The sequence below is a fragment of the Rhinatrema bivittatum genome, chromosome 6, assembly GCF_901001135.1.
Source record: "Rhinatrema bivittatum chromosome 6, aRhiBiv1.1, whole genome shotgun sequence".
Classification (NCBI taxonomy): Eukaryota; Metazoa; Chordata; class Amphibia; order Gymnophiona; family Rhinatrematidae; genus Rhinatrema; species Rhinatrema bivittatum.
Window position 1 is genome coordinate 201,524,448 of NC_042620.1, and position 14,817 is coordinate 201,539,264.

The 14,817-nt window shown below is 47.8% G+C and overlaps 1 protein-coding gene across 1 annotated transcript in view; it reads right to left on the reverse strand.

The window, feature by feature from the left end:
• The window catches only part of IQCA1 (IQ motif containing with AAA domain 1), a 645,805-nt gene that overhangs the window by 268,836 nt on the left and 362,152 nt on the right, over nucleotides 1-14,817 (reverse strand). The window lies entirely within an intron of this gene.

Here is a 14,817-nt window from a genome sequence, read left to right on the forward strand (position 1 = left end):
GCATTCACATATCTGCCCATAGATCTGTCAACATCGCTCTCATTAAACCATTTTTGTCTCCTGTCTTGTGATGTCACTTTCGTAATACAAAAAGAAAAAGGGGGCCTAGAAAGATGTTCAGGGAAGGTTTATTTTTAAATTGTCCTTGTGTTAACAAATCAGATATTTTACAATATTTATTTATTTATTTATTTAGAGTTTTTCTATACCGGCATTCGTGATTAGAAACCATATCATGCCGGTTTACATACAACGAGGGGGTGTGAACAAAAAACGGAACATAAACAAGTGCAAAGAGATCAAAAGTTACATTACAACAAGGGTCTTATAACTGGGGAGAGAATTAGAATAAGAAAACCGAGAAGTTTGGATTAAATTATTTACATTATATTGTGAAGTCTCTTATAAAATTTGCTATCTCTTATAAAAGTTGCTATCATTCAATTCGGATCTGGGAAGGCTTGTTTAAATAGCCAAGTCTTAAGCCTTTTTCTAAAAGTAGGTAGGCATGGTTCTTGTCTCAAATCCGGAGGAATAGAATTCCATAGTAGGGATGTGAATCGTGTCCTCGATCGTCTTAACGATCGATTTCGGCTGGGAGGGGGAGGGAATCGTATTGTTGCCGTTTGGGGGGGTAAAATATCGTGAAAAATCGTGAAAATCGTTAAAAAATCGAAAAATCGAAAAACCGGCACATTAAAACCCCCTAAAACCCACCCCCGACCCTTTAAATTAAATCCCCCCACCCCCAAATAACTTAAATAACCTGCGGGTCCAGCGGCGGTCCGGAACGGCAGCGGTCCGGAACGGGCTCCTGCTCCTGCATCTTGTCGTCTTCGGCCGGCGCCATTTTGGAAAATGGCGCCGAAAAATGGCGGCGGCCATAGACGAAAAAGATTGGACGGCAGGAGGTCCTTCCGGACCCCCGCTGGACTTTTGGCAAGTCTCGTGGGGGTCAGGAGGCCCCCCACAAGCTGGCCAAAAGTTCCTGGAGGTCCAGCGGGGGTCAGGGAGCGATTTCCCGCCGCGAATCGTTTTCGTACGGAAAATGGCGCCGGCAGGAGATCGACTGCAGGAGGTCGTTCAGCGAGGGTTCCGGCACCTCGCTGAACGACCTCCTGCAGTCGATCTCCTGCCGGCGCCATTTTCCGTACGAAAACGATTCGCGGCGGGAAATCGCTCCCTGACCCCCGCTGGACCTCCAGGAACTTTTGGCCAGCTTGTGGGGGGCCTCCTGACCCCCACGAGACTTGCCAAAAGTCCAGCGGGGGTCCGGAAGGACCTCCTGCCGTCCAATCTTTTTCGTCTATGGCCGCCGCCATTTTTCGGCGCCATTTTGGAAAATGGCGCCGGCCGAAGACGACAAGATGCAGGAGCAGGAGCCCGTTCCGGACCGCTGCCGTTCCGGACCGCCGCTGGACCCGCAGGTTATTTAAGTTATTTGGGGGGGGTTCGGGAGGGTGGGGGATTTAATTTAAAGGGTCGGGGGTGGGTTTTAGGGGGTTTTAGTGTGCCGGCTCACGATTCTAACGATTTATAACGATAAATCGTTAGAATCTGTATTGTATTGTGTTCCATAACGGTTTAAGACGATATTAAAATTATCGGACGATAATTTTAATCGTCCTAAAACGATTCACATCCCTATTCCATAGTGAAGGACCGGCTGTGGAAAAGGCTCGGTCTCTGAAAGTTAGGTGGTGAGTGGTTTTGGTTTGGGGAACGAGGAGTGATCCTCTGTAGGCTTCTCTGATGGGTCTGGTGGATGTGTGTTGTCTGAGTGGTATTTGTAAATCAAGTGTTGCTTGGTGATGGATAGCCTTGTGGATGATAGTGATGGATTTGTGGATGATTCTAAAGTGTATAGGCATCCAGTGCAGGTTCTTGAGAGTGGGGGAAATGTGATCTCTTCTCCTGGTGTTAGTCAGAATTCTCGCAGCTGAGTTCTGGAGCATCTGAAGGGGTTTAATGGAAGCGGAAGGGAGATCTAGTAAGATAGAATTGCAATAGTCTATCTTAGAAAAGATAACTGCTTGAAGGACCGTTCTGAAGTCTTGCACGTGAAGGAGCGGTTTGATTCTTTTAAGTACCTGAAGTTTATAGAATCCGTCTTTAGTAGTTTGTTTGATGAAGGATTTTAAGTTAAGTTGGTTGTCGATAATTATTCCTAAGTCCCTTGTTTGGGTGGTAGGTGGGTTGGTTGGAAGACACGGAGATGGGTTGCTATTTTCTGGTGAGATGATAAGAAGTTCCGTCTTAGCCGTATTTAATATCAGGTTTAAACTCGTGAGGAGGAGATTGATTTCTTTAAGACAGTTCCCAGAATTCAAGAGTTTTGGTGATGGTTTCTTTAATAGGGATCAAGATCTGCACATCGTCTGCGTATAGGAAGTGAGTTAGTTTCAAGTGGGTTAGCAGTTGACAAAGCGGAAGAAGGTAAATATTAAAGAGTGTAGGGGAGAGGGAGGAACCCTGAGGAACTCCTAAAGATGAAGAATGGCGGGAAGATTCCTTGTTATGGATCTTGACCTTATAGCCTCTGTTGCTGAGGAATGAATTGAACCATGATAGAGCAGTTCCTGAAATTCCTATGTTCGACAGTTGATTGAGGAGGGTGGAGTGGTCGACGGTATCAAATGCGACCGAAAGGTCTAAAAGAATAAGTAGAAAGGATTGGCCTTTGTCTAGCCCCATGATGATATGGTCTGTCAGGGATATGCGTAGAGTTTCCGTGCTTAATGCTTTACGGAATCCATATTGTGAGGGGTAAAGTATTTTATGGTCTTCAATGTAATTGGAGAGTTGAGTGTTGACCAGCTTTTCCATTATCTTGGCAATAAATGGAAGATTTGAAATCGGGCAAAAGTTGTTGGGGTCCTTAGGGTCTAGATTAGGTTTCTTTAAGAGTGGTTTTAGAGAAGCTAGTTTAAGTTCTTCTGGAAATAGTCCCTGGGATAATGAGCAGTTGATGATATCTGCCAGAGTTCTGGAGATTGTTTCCGGTATTAGAAGGAGGAGCTTTGTAGGTATTTGGTCGAAAGGGTGGGAGGAAGGTTTCATTTTCTTAAGTAACCGAAGGATCTCAGAGGCTGTGATGGGTTCGAATGATTCAAAGGAGGTTCCTTTGTTTAGTATCTGTAGAGCATTAGTGTGAGGATTGTTACTGGGGGTCAGTCGCTTTAGCAGGTTAGATATTTTGTCTTGGAAGAAAATAGCTAATTCCTCGGCTTTGGATTGAGCTAGGTCTATGCTGGAATATGCTGGAATATGCTGGAAGGACTGCAACAATATAGGTAGAGTTCGTTTAAGATCTTTTATTATAAGAATATTTTGCTTATGTGAAAGTGGAATTGCTTACCAGCAGGGGTGCAAGTAGATTTTAATTCTTATGGGTACTATATGGACCCTGCCCTTCATTCTGCCCACTGGAAAGATTGAATGGGGCAACTGATCATTACCTGCCATCATTTACTATATTAAAATATAGATTAACAAAAAATATATATACAAGATGATACCCTTTCATAGATTCTATTTTGACCTGAGGAAGGGAACATTAGCTTCTGAAAGCTATTCAAGAAATGAATTAAGTATGTCCAATAAAAACCTTTATTTCCATGTATTCATGAAATGCTGAAGCAATAAAGCCACAGCCCTAGTTCAGGGCTGTCTTAAAACAGAAGGGGAAAGACAAGATGAACAGACCCCCACAAGACAAAATATTTTTTGAAGAGGAAACCTTCAATGTTGTTTTTATTCCTTTTATTTACATATTTATTTTGAATAGAACAAATAACATAGAACAAAGAAGGAAACCCAAAACTACAAAAAAGTTCCCTATGAGGGAGTGAACTGTGCTCCATTATATAAACTGATCTTAAAAGATGGACAGCCTGTACCTATAAGGAGGCTTGCCAATATAATGGTGACTGGTAAATTTTGGAATTTTTAATGCTTTATGTTTGAATGATCTGAAAGGTAATTTATAAATTATTGTAAACAAATATTGTAAATTAATAAATATGTGTGCTAAATTCCACATCATAGCTTTGCAAATCTTAAATTGGCAAAAAAAGTTGTCACAGCCCTGACAGCCTGGGCACTGACATGTCTTTCTAAGGACAAGATCAGAAGGGCATATCAATAAGAAATGCAATATGCTAGCCAATTATAAATAACTAGAGCAAAAGCCTTTCTAAGGATGGGGAAATACTGTGAAGTGTAGGAAGTGCCTAATTGAGACGTGTGGTAGTAGAGTGTGCGTGCTGAGCTCGGGTGCACTGTGTGGTAACAGAGAATAGATTTGACAATTCAGAGAGGGGTTGATCTGGAGAATTCAGCAAGAGAAAGGAGCAGAGCTCAATTTCCATATATGGAGGAGAGTGGATTGGACAATACAGGCAGAGAGGTGAAGGTAGAGAGTACAGGGAGAGGGAGGGGCAGAGATCAATTTCCATAAAGAGAAAGAGGGGTAGAGCTGGAGAGTGGGGCAGAGCTGGAAAGCATAGGAAACAGTAACATAATAATGACAGCAGAATCAGGTCAAATGGTTCATCCAGTCTGCCCAGCAAGCTTCTTATCCAGCTAATTTTAAAAGGAACGCGCGTGCACCCATAAACGCACATATCGGCGCATGAGTGGAGTTGCACTGCATATCATTTAAAATCCCCCTGCTTTGTGTATGTGTGCGTAATCTTAAAAGGCAGCTCAAGTAAATGTCCTGTGATTATTTCCACTAGGACTTTAGTGGCTTTTATGCAGGTATGCAGGCGGATTTTAAAACATGCTCATGTGAGGGAAAAACTAGTTTTTCCAATTAGTCCACCAGTTTGTTCAGTTGATATTGAGGTGTTCAAAACTCCTCTGGTTCTTCATCCTGTAAGCCCCCCACTTGACTCCGAATCTTCACGCTGTGCTGAAAGCCCTAAAACTCGAGATCTATAGACCTGCTCCTCATTAGGCCCAGCAGTAAACTTACGGGGATAACACGAGCCCGCTTGCCATGGTCAGCTTTATTAAAATTCGGATTTGTACGCATAAGTCTTGGCCTCACCCCAGAATACCCATGCCCCGCTCATTCCCCGGCCCTTTTCCATCCCCTTATTCTTGTTACGTGCATGGGTATGTACATGCATACTTCAGTTTCTTAAAATTTGTGTTGCTTGCGTTCGGCCTGCATACTTGTGCAATGCTTTTAAAATCCACCTTTATGGAAGTAATTGTTGCTCTGTGCAGGTTACCCAAAAGCCTTATATTAAGGATAGTAATATCAGAAATCAAAACCAAGCAACTATCAAACCCACAATAAAATTTCTGCTACCAACATTTTCAGAGTGAGCAGTCTTCTTGATAATGTGCTTTGCTTTTGGACTTGTTCACAGAAGCAGTCCTGCAGTTTTTGCGTTATGTCTGTGTAAAAGTACCCTAGAATGTAAAAGTCAGGATCTAGCATTGGTTGTCCTCTGAATCCAAATCCCCTTTTCTCTCCCCCCTCTGCCTTCGAACTGGAGAGCGATGCTGTGGTTGTGTCGAAATCATGTATGCTAATTGGTTAAAGGTAGTAATCCCCATGCGTCAAAATCATGTAAGTTAATTGCTTAAGAGTAGTAATCCCCATGCTTTCTGTTACAGGTAGCAGCTGCCACTCCATGCTGGTTACCCCCCATGCACCCTTTTCTTAATTTCCAACTCTAGCCTTTAGGGATCCACAATGTTTATTGCATGCCTTTTTGAATTAATTTACTGCTTTTGTCTTCATGACCTCTCCGGCAGGGCATTCCAAGTATCCACTATCCTCAGCGTGAAGAAGTATTTCCTGATGTTGGTTCTAAGTCGTCCTCCCTGAAGTTTCATATCATGACCCCTAGTAGGGCAGAGCTCAATTTCCATACGGTGAAAGAGGGATGGAGCTGGAGAGTGGGGCACAGCAGGAGAGTACGGGGAGAAAGGGGGCAGAGCTCAATTTGCATACTGGCAATGCAGGCATGGGGCAACTTTCCTCTTTATTATAGCTAGCTCATTTTTATCAAAGCAATGGGTAGTCTGTTGGTTTGAAAGAAACAAAAAGTTGGGTGGATTTTCTAAGAGGTTTCGTCAAAATGAAGCGTCTCCATTATGTGAATGAGGCTGAGAGAAGAATGGTAGAAGGATAATTGACTAATTGAAGTAAAAGTTCCACACTCTCTTAGACAGGAGCTTTATTTAGAGTAAAGTGGATAATTTACTGGGTAAAGTGGATAATTTACTGAGGCTTAGTGCTCACTGGCTGTGTGCCAAATAATATAAAAAATGTGACCTTCTAGGTCAGATACTAATTCACAAGAATCTAAAGGCTCAAAATGTTTACATCAGCTGGGTTAGAACTAAGCTGATATCCCATGACACTGTAGGAGACTTTAGGGGATGTTTCAGTTGAAGTAAGTGCTACATAAATCTGACTAATACAAATTGTACAGAATTCGAGATCCTGTCTACAAGGCTGGAAGAAGTTCCAATGGAGTGAGGTAAGACATAACTGAGCTATTTCTATTTACATGTATACCCTGCCTTTTCAATTCCTAAGAGTTGCCTAAACTGTTTTTGAGATTGAAAGGTACAGCAGATATTCAAGCAGTTTGTGTTGCAGCGCAGTTGACACAGCCTCAAGGGCGAACTCACGAGCCCCATGCTGGCAACTGGTGAACGCACTCTGTAGCAGGACAGTCTAAAGCTTCACCAATACTAGCTAGCAGGACTTAGGCGAGTCCCTAGGATGGTGAAGAGAACTAGAGTCCAGAAGCACAGTGTGGTCAGGAAAAGCAGCAGACTAACAAGAGTCAAAGACAGGCCAAGGTTGGGGCAAACGGCTAACAAGAATGGTCAGGTCCAGGCAAGGGGTCATCTCCAGGCTTCAGTCATTCATGTTCAGGTCCAAGCAAGAGGTCAGATCCAGGTGGCAGGCAATCGTTGCTGGGTCCAAGCAAGAGGTCAAGATCTGGAGAGTCAGGCCAAGGATGGACGAGAACACACAGAAGACACTGAATGAAGCGGACAAGGCAAGGATGGGCAAAGGGGCTGGACAAGGAAGGCTGGAGAAGACAAGGCTGGATAAATTAAAACTGGAAGACAAAGCTGGATGAGGTAAGGCTGGAAGGGAAGACTGGACTCGGGAATGCAGGAGAACAGGAACCAGGAACATGCAAGCAACACGTTCTGCAAGGCAGGAGCCCCATTGCTGAGGTGAGGTAATGCTGCAGGGCCTTTGCTTAAATAGCCCAGTCAGGCTGATGTCATCGGGAGGCACTTCTCAGAGTTTCCTGCCATGGGGCTATATTATGTGCACACATGTGTGCACATGTGCCCTAGGGAAGGCAGTGGCTTAGCAGTGGTCAGCAGTATGTGGCAACAGTGGCATTCTGCCACAGTAGGAGGCCTCCAGGAGAGTCAGTCAATGGTAGGGGTGAGTGTGGAAGTTTGTAGGGGAGTCCTGTGAGCCACTAAACATAACACAATGTTTGTGTAGAACATCAGAAAGGATCTAGGGATTATCCTTTACATCAGGTGGCAAACCTGCTCCATTTAAAGAATTGGTTGCGAACTCCAGTCCTCAAGGGCCACAAACAGGCTAGGTTTTCAGGATAGTCACAATGAATATGCATGAGATAGTTTTGTATACATTGGAGGCAGAGCATGCAGATCTATTTCAAGTGTATTCATTGTGGATATCCTGAAAACCCGGCCTGTTTGTGGCCCTTGAGGACTAGAGTTTGCCACCTGTGATTTAAAGATATGCATTCTTAGTAGACTTCTTCCTAAAATCCATAGGAACTTGAGACATTCTTTCAGAGATTCTAAGGATCCATATTATATTCTCTTGACATCCAGGCTATGAAGACCATAGATTGAATATCAGGATGGAACAATGGCCATTAGTTCTGAGTGAGCAGAGCTGGGCTTCTTGAAGGATATCTCCAGGAGGAGTGGGAACCACATTTGCCTCAGCCAAAACAGTTTAATAAAGATCACAGTTCCTGTTTTTTTTCTGAGTTTTATCAAGGGTTTTACTACAAGGGATACTGAAAGACAAACATAAAGAAAATCTTTTCTCCAAGATAAGGAGAAGTTATCTGCTACTAGCCTGTCTTCTTATCTCCTCCTGGAGGAGAAGACTGGTGCTTTCCTGATCAAGATGGTTGCAAACAGATTATCAGGTACCAGATGGTTCATATGCAACTAATAGTTCAAGACCCTCAGTAGTAACTCTCAGAAATAATAGGTGTAACTGATATCACCAGAGCAGAATGTAAGTGGGTAGAACAGTCAGATTCAGGCTGAGGTCAAAAGCTGGAAGATCAGTCCAAGGCACAGTTATGCAGGGAAGTAGGGTCAAACCAGAATAGAGCTTCAGGAAACAGGCACATGGAATTTGTTGCACCAATAAGGAATTAGAGCTACAGAAGTGTTAAAACTGGGCAACCAATCCAGCCTGGCTCCTGCTGCACCAATGAACTGCACCTGGGTGAAGACAATCCAAGCATCCAGGAAAGTAAAACTGCCAGGATTTCTACAGTCTACATCTCACTCTCTGGTCATTTTAATTTTCTGTGCTTCTTACTAGAGATGTGAATCGTGTCCTCGATCGTCTTAACGATCGATTTCGGCTGGGAGGGGGAGGGAATCGTATTGTTGCCGTTTGGGTGTTTAAAGTATCGTGAAAATCGTGAAAATCGTGAGCCGGCACACTAAAACCCCCTAAAACCCACCCCGACCCTTTAAATTAAATCCCCCACCCTCCCGAACCCCCCCCCCCCAAATGCCTTAAATTACCTGGGGGTCCAGCGGCGGTCCGGAACGGCAGCGGTCCGGAATGGCCTCCTACAATTGAATCGTGTTGTCTTCAGCCGGCGCCATTTTGCAAAATGGCGGCGCAAAATGGCAGCGGCCATAGACCAACACGATTCGACTGCAGGAGGTCGTTCCGGACTCCCGCTGGACTTTTGGCAAGTCTTGTGGGGGTCAGGAGGCCCCCCCAAGCTGGCCAAAAGTCCCTGGGGGTCCAGCGGGGGTCCGGAAAACGATCTCCTGCCGCGAATCGTTTTCCGTACGGAAAATGGCGCCGGCAGGAGATCGACTGCAGGAGGTCGTTCAGCCTTTGTCAGTGACATGAGGAGGTAAAGGTCTCCTGGCCACCGGCCTTACGCCCAGTCCATGCTACCAGTCCCCAGTTGAAGGCCTTACTGGCACCTCCTCCATCATCAGAGGAGCCGATGCAGATCAATCGTGGATGCTTGTCTCCTGAGGAGCATCTTCGTCGCAAGAAAGAAGGCCTTTGCCTATACTGTGGTAGTTCCGGACACCTCCGACAATCCTTCCCTGTACATCCGGGGTCCTGCACTTATGCGCCACTGTTACTGGCCCTCAATTGCTGCTTCTGGTGTCCCTTTCCATGGGGTCATGCTCCTTTGCCACAACCGCGCTCGTGGATACTGGCGCAAGTGGTAACTTCATCCTGGACGATATTGTCTCCTTACTTCAGATTCCTCTTTAGCCTCCGGAGCTGCCCCCTTCGCATCGCATCCATCCAGGGAGAGCACCTTCCCAGATGCATCACTCATCGCACTGTGACCTTCCGCCTCTCCGTGGGAACCCTTCATGAAGAGATCTCCCTGTACGTTTTAAAGCATTCTACGCACCCGATAATCCTAGGACTTCCTTGGTTTCAGGTCCATGAACCCCAATTCGACTGGCAAGCCCTGCAGCTAATTCAGTGGGGATCCCAGTGCCAGAACCGCTGTCTGCGACAGATGGCTCCAGCGGTCACCGCTCTGAAATCTACAACCCTTACCAGGTTACCGGATCCATACTCTGGTTTTGAAGATGTGTTCTCCAAACAAAATGCAGATATCTTGCTTCCACTCCGTAAATTCAGTTGCCCCATTAAGCTTCTACCAGGTATCATGCCTCGCAAGGGCAGAACCTACCCTCTCTCACTGCCAGAGACTCAAGCAATTTGTGAGTACATTAAGGAAAACCTGAATAAAAGTTTCATAAGACCCTCCGATTCCTTGGCAGGAGCTGGATTCTTCTTCATGAAAAAGAAGGATGGGAGTTTATGTCCTTGCATTGACTACCGTGGGTTAAATGCTGTGACCCATAAGGATCGTTATTCTTTGCCACTCATTAACAAACTCTTTGATCGTCTACAAGGAGCCCAGATATTTACAAAGTTAGATCTCCAAGGGGCATACATTCTGGTGCGAATCCAGCCATAAGATATCTGGAAGGATATCAATACTAGGGATGGCCACTACGAGTACATAGTAATGCCTTTCGGACTTTGTAATGTCTGAGCGGTCTTTCAACGCTTGATAAATGAGATCTTCCGGGACCTACTCTATTCATTTGTCATGGTATATCTAGACGATATATTGATCTTTTCCAAAGACCTGAAGTCCCACCGTTCAGACAGTCCTCCGTCTTAGAGACAATCATCTCTACGCAAAGTTAGAGAAGTGTATCTTCAAACAGACTCGTCTTCCATTTCTAGGTTACATTATCTCCAATCGTGGTTTCACCATGGATCCTGAGAAACTCCAAGGAATTCGAGATTGGCTCCAGCCAGTAGGCCTCTGCGCCCTACAGAGATTCCTTGGATTTACAAACTATTACAGGAAGTTCATCCTAATTACTCCACGCTCGCTGTTGTGTGCCCCATCTGCGCCTGGCCCGTGCACGGGCCTGCTCACCTCGCTAGCTCCTCCGCAGGACACGAATCAGCCTCCCTAGCAGAAGCCTCAAGCTCCTCTAGGCCTCAGCATCCCACAACAGCGGTCGCCAGGCCTTCCACTGCGCACAAGGCTGCTCGCCGGAGTTCGGCATCTCCAGTGGCATTGGCTACGCCCCTACACGCGTGTGCGGAGCGCCCAGCCTCTTGTAGGGCCGGGGGTTGGTCCTAACTCCGCGGCATGCCCTGATTAATGGAACAATATAAGGAAGTCCCTGCCTGCACTTCCTTGCCTTGGCAATCGGGTCAACACTGTATTATGTTCTAGTTTGCCTCTGCTTTCATAGTCTTGTTTCAGCCTTGTTCCAGTATCCTATTGTTCCAGCGTCCTACTATTCCAGCGTCCTTCTCTTCCTGTGTCTGTCTGCCCGTCTTCCCAGGTAGTACCCTCGGACTGTCTCTCTGGTACTGACCTCAGCCTGTTCCTTGACCATCCTGTCCGCTGCCTGCATCCTGACCTCTGCCTGCCTTGTGACCTCGTCTGATCTTCGGAACCTGACTTCTGCCTTGTTGACTACTCCTCGGAATGATCCTCAGATTCTGACCTCGGCTGCCACTGACCACATCTCCTAATTCTGGCTCTGTCCCTTGCCTTGACATCACCTACGCTGTTTGGGCCTTCCTTGCCTCTCCAGGCCAACAGCGTGAAGTCCGACCGTGCTCCCTTGCTGATCATGGGCACACCTCTCGACTAACTGTCCGGGAGACCCTGCGAGGCCCAACTAAGTCCAAGTGGCCCAGGTCCCTACGGGCTCTACCTGGGGGGGGACCTCAGGCTTCCAATGGTGAAGCCCATCCTAGCCTCTGTCTCCTCCTGTGCTCCGACCCCTGGGGGCAGATGCTTCCTGGTACCTACCAGGGAGATGTTCTCCACTGCTCCAGGACAAGGGTCCACCTCCAAGTGCAACAGCTTGCCAAGGCCATGGACCCTAGAGATGTTGCGGAGATATTACTGGTGGCCCAACATGGTGCAAGACTCTCGTAACTAAGTGGATTCATGTCCCGTCTGCGCCCAACAGAAGCCACCTACCGGACAGCCTTGGAGCCTACTCCAGCCGAGCCATGGTCCAGCATCTCAACGGACTTCATCGCAGACGTGCCTCCATCTGAGAACAATACCGTAATTTGGGTCATCATCAACCATTTTTCGAAAATGGGTCACTTTATTCCCTTGCTGGGCCTCCCATCGGCCCCAGAACTAGCCAAGTTGTTCCTGAATCACATTTTCTGTCTCCATGGACTTCCAAAGGAAATAATATCCGACCAAGGACCACAGTTTGCTGCCAGATACTGGTGCTCCTTATGCAAGAAATTTAACATTGCCTTGAATTTCACGTCGGCCTATCACCCACAGGCCAATGGTCAAGCTGAAAGGACCAACTGGATCTTGAAAACATTCCTCCTTTCATACGTAAATGACCAGCAGGACAACTGGTCTGATTTGCTACCCTGGGCTGAGTTGTCACATAATACCCACGTCGCTGCTGCCAATGAGGTATGTCCATTCTCTGTGGTATTCGGACGACAACCTCGGCTGCCACTTCCAGTTCCTCTGATGGTTCCTTCCCCAGCGGCACAGTTCATGGCCCACACCATTCTCCAGGTGTGGAATCAAGTCAAGGACCGCCTTACCCGGACCGCTGAATGCTCCAAGCATACTTCTGATGCCCACAGACGTCCCGCTCCACTCTTCCATCCTGGTCAGAAGGTGTGGTTAAGCACCCGACACATAAGGTTGAGACTTCCTTCTCATCGCCTGGCTCCCAAGTACATTGGTCCGTTTCCAGTGCTTCGAAGAGTGGGAGCAGTGTCTTATCAGCTACAGCTACCATGTGCCATGGGCATCCATAACACATTCCATACCTTGCTGTTGAAGCCTTTGGTCCTCTCCTGGCCCTCTCGTAGAGATCCTTCACCTCCATGGATCTCCACTGATCCAGACTCTTCACTTCAGGTAAGAGAGGTCCTTGACGTCCGTCAGCGTTGAGGTAGATGGGAATACCTCGACGCCAACGGACGCCTGGGAGGGTTATGGAGCCAAGGAGAATTCATGGGAACCCTCCCACAATATTCTCGACAAAGAACTCCTTAAAGCCTTCCATAGAGCCAATACTGACAAGCCATGGCCGCGTAGAGGGAGGCCTAGAAGGGGGGGTACCGTTGTGCAACCCGTCCGCACCTGGCCCATGCACAGGCCTGCTCACCTCGCTAGCTCCTCTGCAGGACACGGATCAGCCTCCCCAGTGGCAGCCGCAAGCTCCTCTAGGCATGGCATCCTGCGACGGTGGTCGCCGGGCCTTCCACTGCGCACCAGGCCGCATGCCGGAGTTCGGCGTCTCCAGTGGCCTTGGCCATGCCCCTACTCATGCGCACGGACTGCCCGACTTCTTGTAGGGCCAGGGGCGGGTCCTAGCTCCACGGCATGCCTGATTGATGGAACGATATAAAGAAGTCTATGCCTGCACTTCCTTGCCTTGGCAATCGGGTTGGCACTGTATTCTGTTCCAGTTTGCCTCTGTGTTCATAGTCTTGTTCCAGCGTTGTTCCAATATCCTATTGTTCCAGCCTTGTTCCAGCATCCTTCTCTTCCTGTGTCTGTCTGCCCGTCTTCCCAGGTAGTACCCTCGGACTGTGTCTCTGGTCCTGACCTCGGCCTGTTCCTTGACCATCCTGTCCGCTGCCTGCATCCTGACCTCTGCCTGCCTTGTGACCTCGTCTGACCTCCAGAACCTGACCTCTGCCTTGTTGACTACTCCTCGGACTGATCCTCGGATTATGACCTCGGCTGCCATTGACCACGTCTCCTGATTCTGGCTCTGTGCCTTGCCTTGTCATCGCCTACACTGTTTGGGCCTTCCTTGCCTCTCCAGGCCAACAGCGTGAAGTCCAACCGCGCTCCCTTGCTGATCGTGGGCACGCCTCTCTACTACCTCTCCGGGAGACCTTGCAAGGCCCACCTAAGTCCAAGCGGCCCAGGTCCCTACTGGCTCCACCCGGGGGGACCTCGGGATTCCAGTGGTGAAGCTCATTCTAGCCTCTGTCTCCTCCTGTGCTCCTCCTCCTAGGGGCAGGTGCTTCCTGGTCCCTACCAGGGAGCCGTTCTCCACTGCTCCAGGACAAGGGTCCAACTCCAAGTGCAACACTCGCTGCTCCACTCACAGCCATGACTAGGAAAAGTAGTAACCTTCGAGTTTGGAGCCCCAAAGCTCAATCTGCTTTCTACACCTTGAAAGAGGCCTTCTGCACCGGATCTTGTCTATGCCACCCAGATCCTAACCTGCCTCTTTGTCGTCGAAGTCGACGCCTCCCCCATTGGGGCAGGGGCGGTCCTGAGATAATTTCCCCCAAAGGGGTCTTAGTACCCTGCTCCTTCTACTTTACAAGTTTTCACCTGCCAAACAAAACTACACAATTGGTGACCATGAGCTCTTAGCTGTGAAATTGGCTCTTCAAGAGTGGCGCCCTTGGTTTGAAGGAACTGAACATAAATTCATGATCTTCACATATCAAAAGAACCTAAAACACTTAAAAGAAGCCAAACTATTGAACCCCAGACAGGCCTGCTGGGCGCTCTTCTTCGAACGTTTTAACTTTGAATTCCACTACCGCCCTGCAGCAAAGAACACTTGAGCGGATGCTCTCTCTCGCTCTCTTGAACCAGAAGATATGCCAGAAACTCCCAAGCACATCATTGATCCAGTCTGTATAACCCTCGCGGTTACTCACACGGTGCCAGCTGGGAAGACGGTGGATCCACACCTTCTCCGAGAGCACGTCCTCCGCTGGGCCCATGACTCAAAGTTGGTGGCCATCCCGGGGGGCGCGCTGACGTCACCGGCGAGTATGGCCGCTTAGAGAGAGAGCTCCCGGCTTTTCAATTTTGCAAACGCCAAAACCCATATATTTTTTGCTTGCACGCCCTTCTAGACCGCAGCAGCTGGCAGCCCACGATATCAAGATGGCGACCGCGAAGTCAGGCTGCGATTTGACCCGCTTCGTATACGCGAAACCGGGGTCGGAAGACAGGGGGTCTGAGGCGCAAATGATCGCGGGCC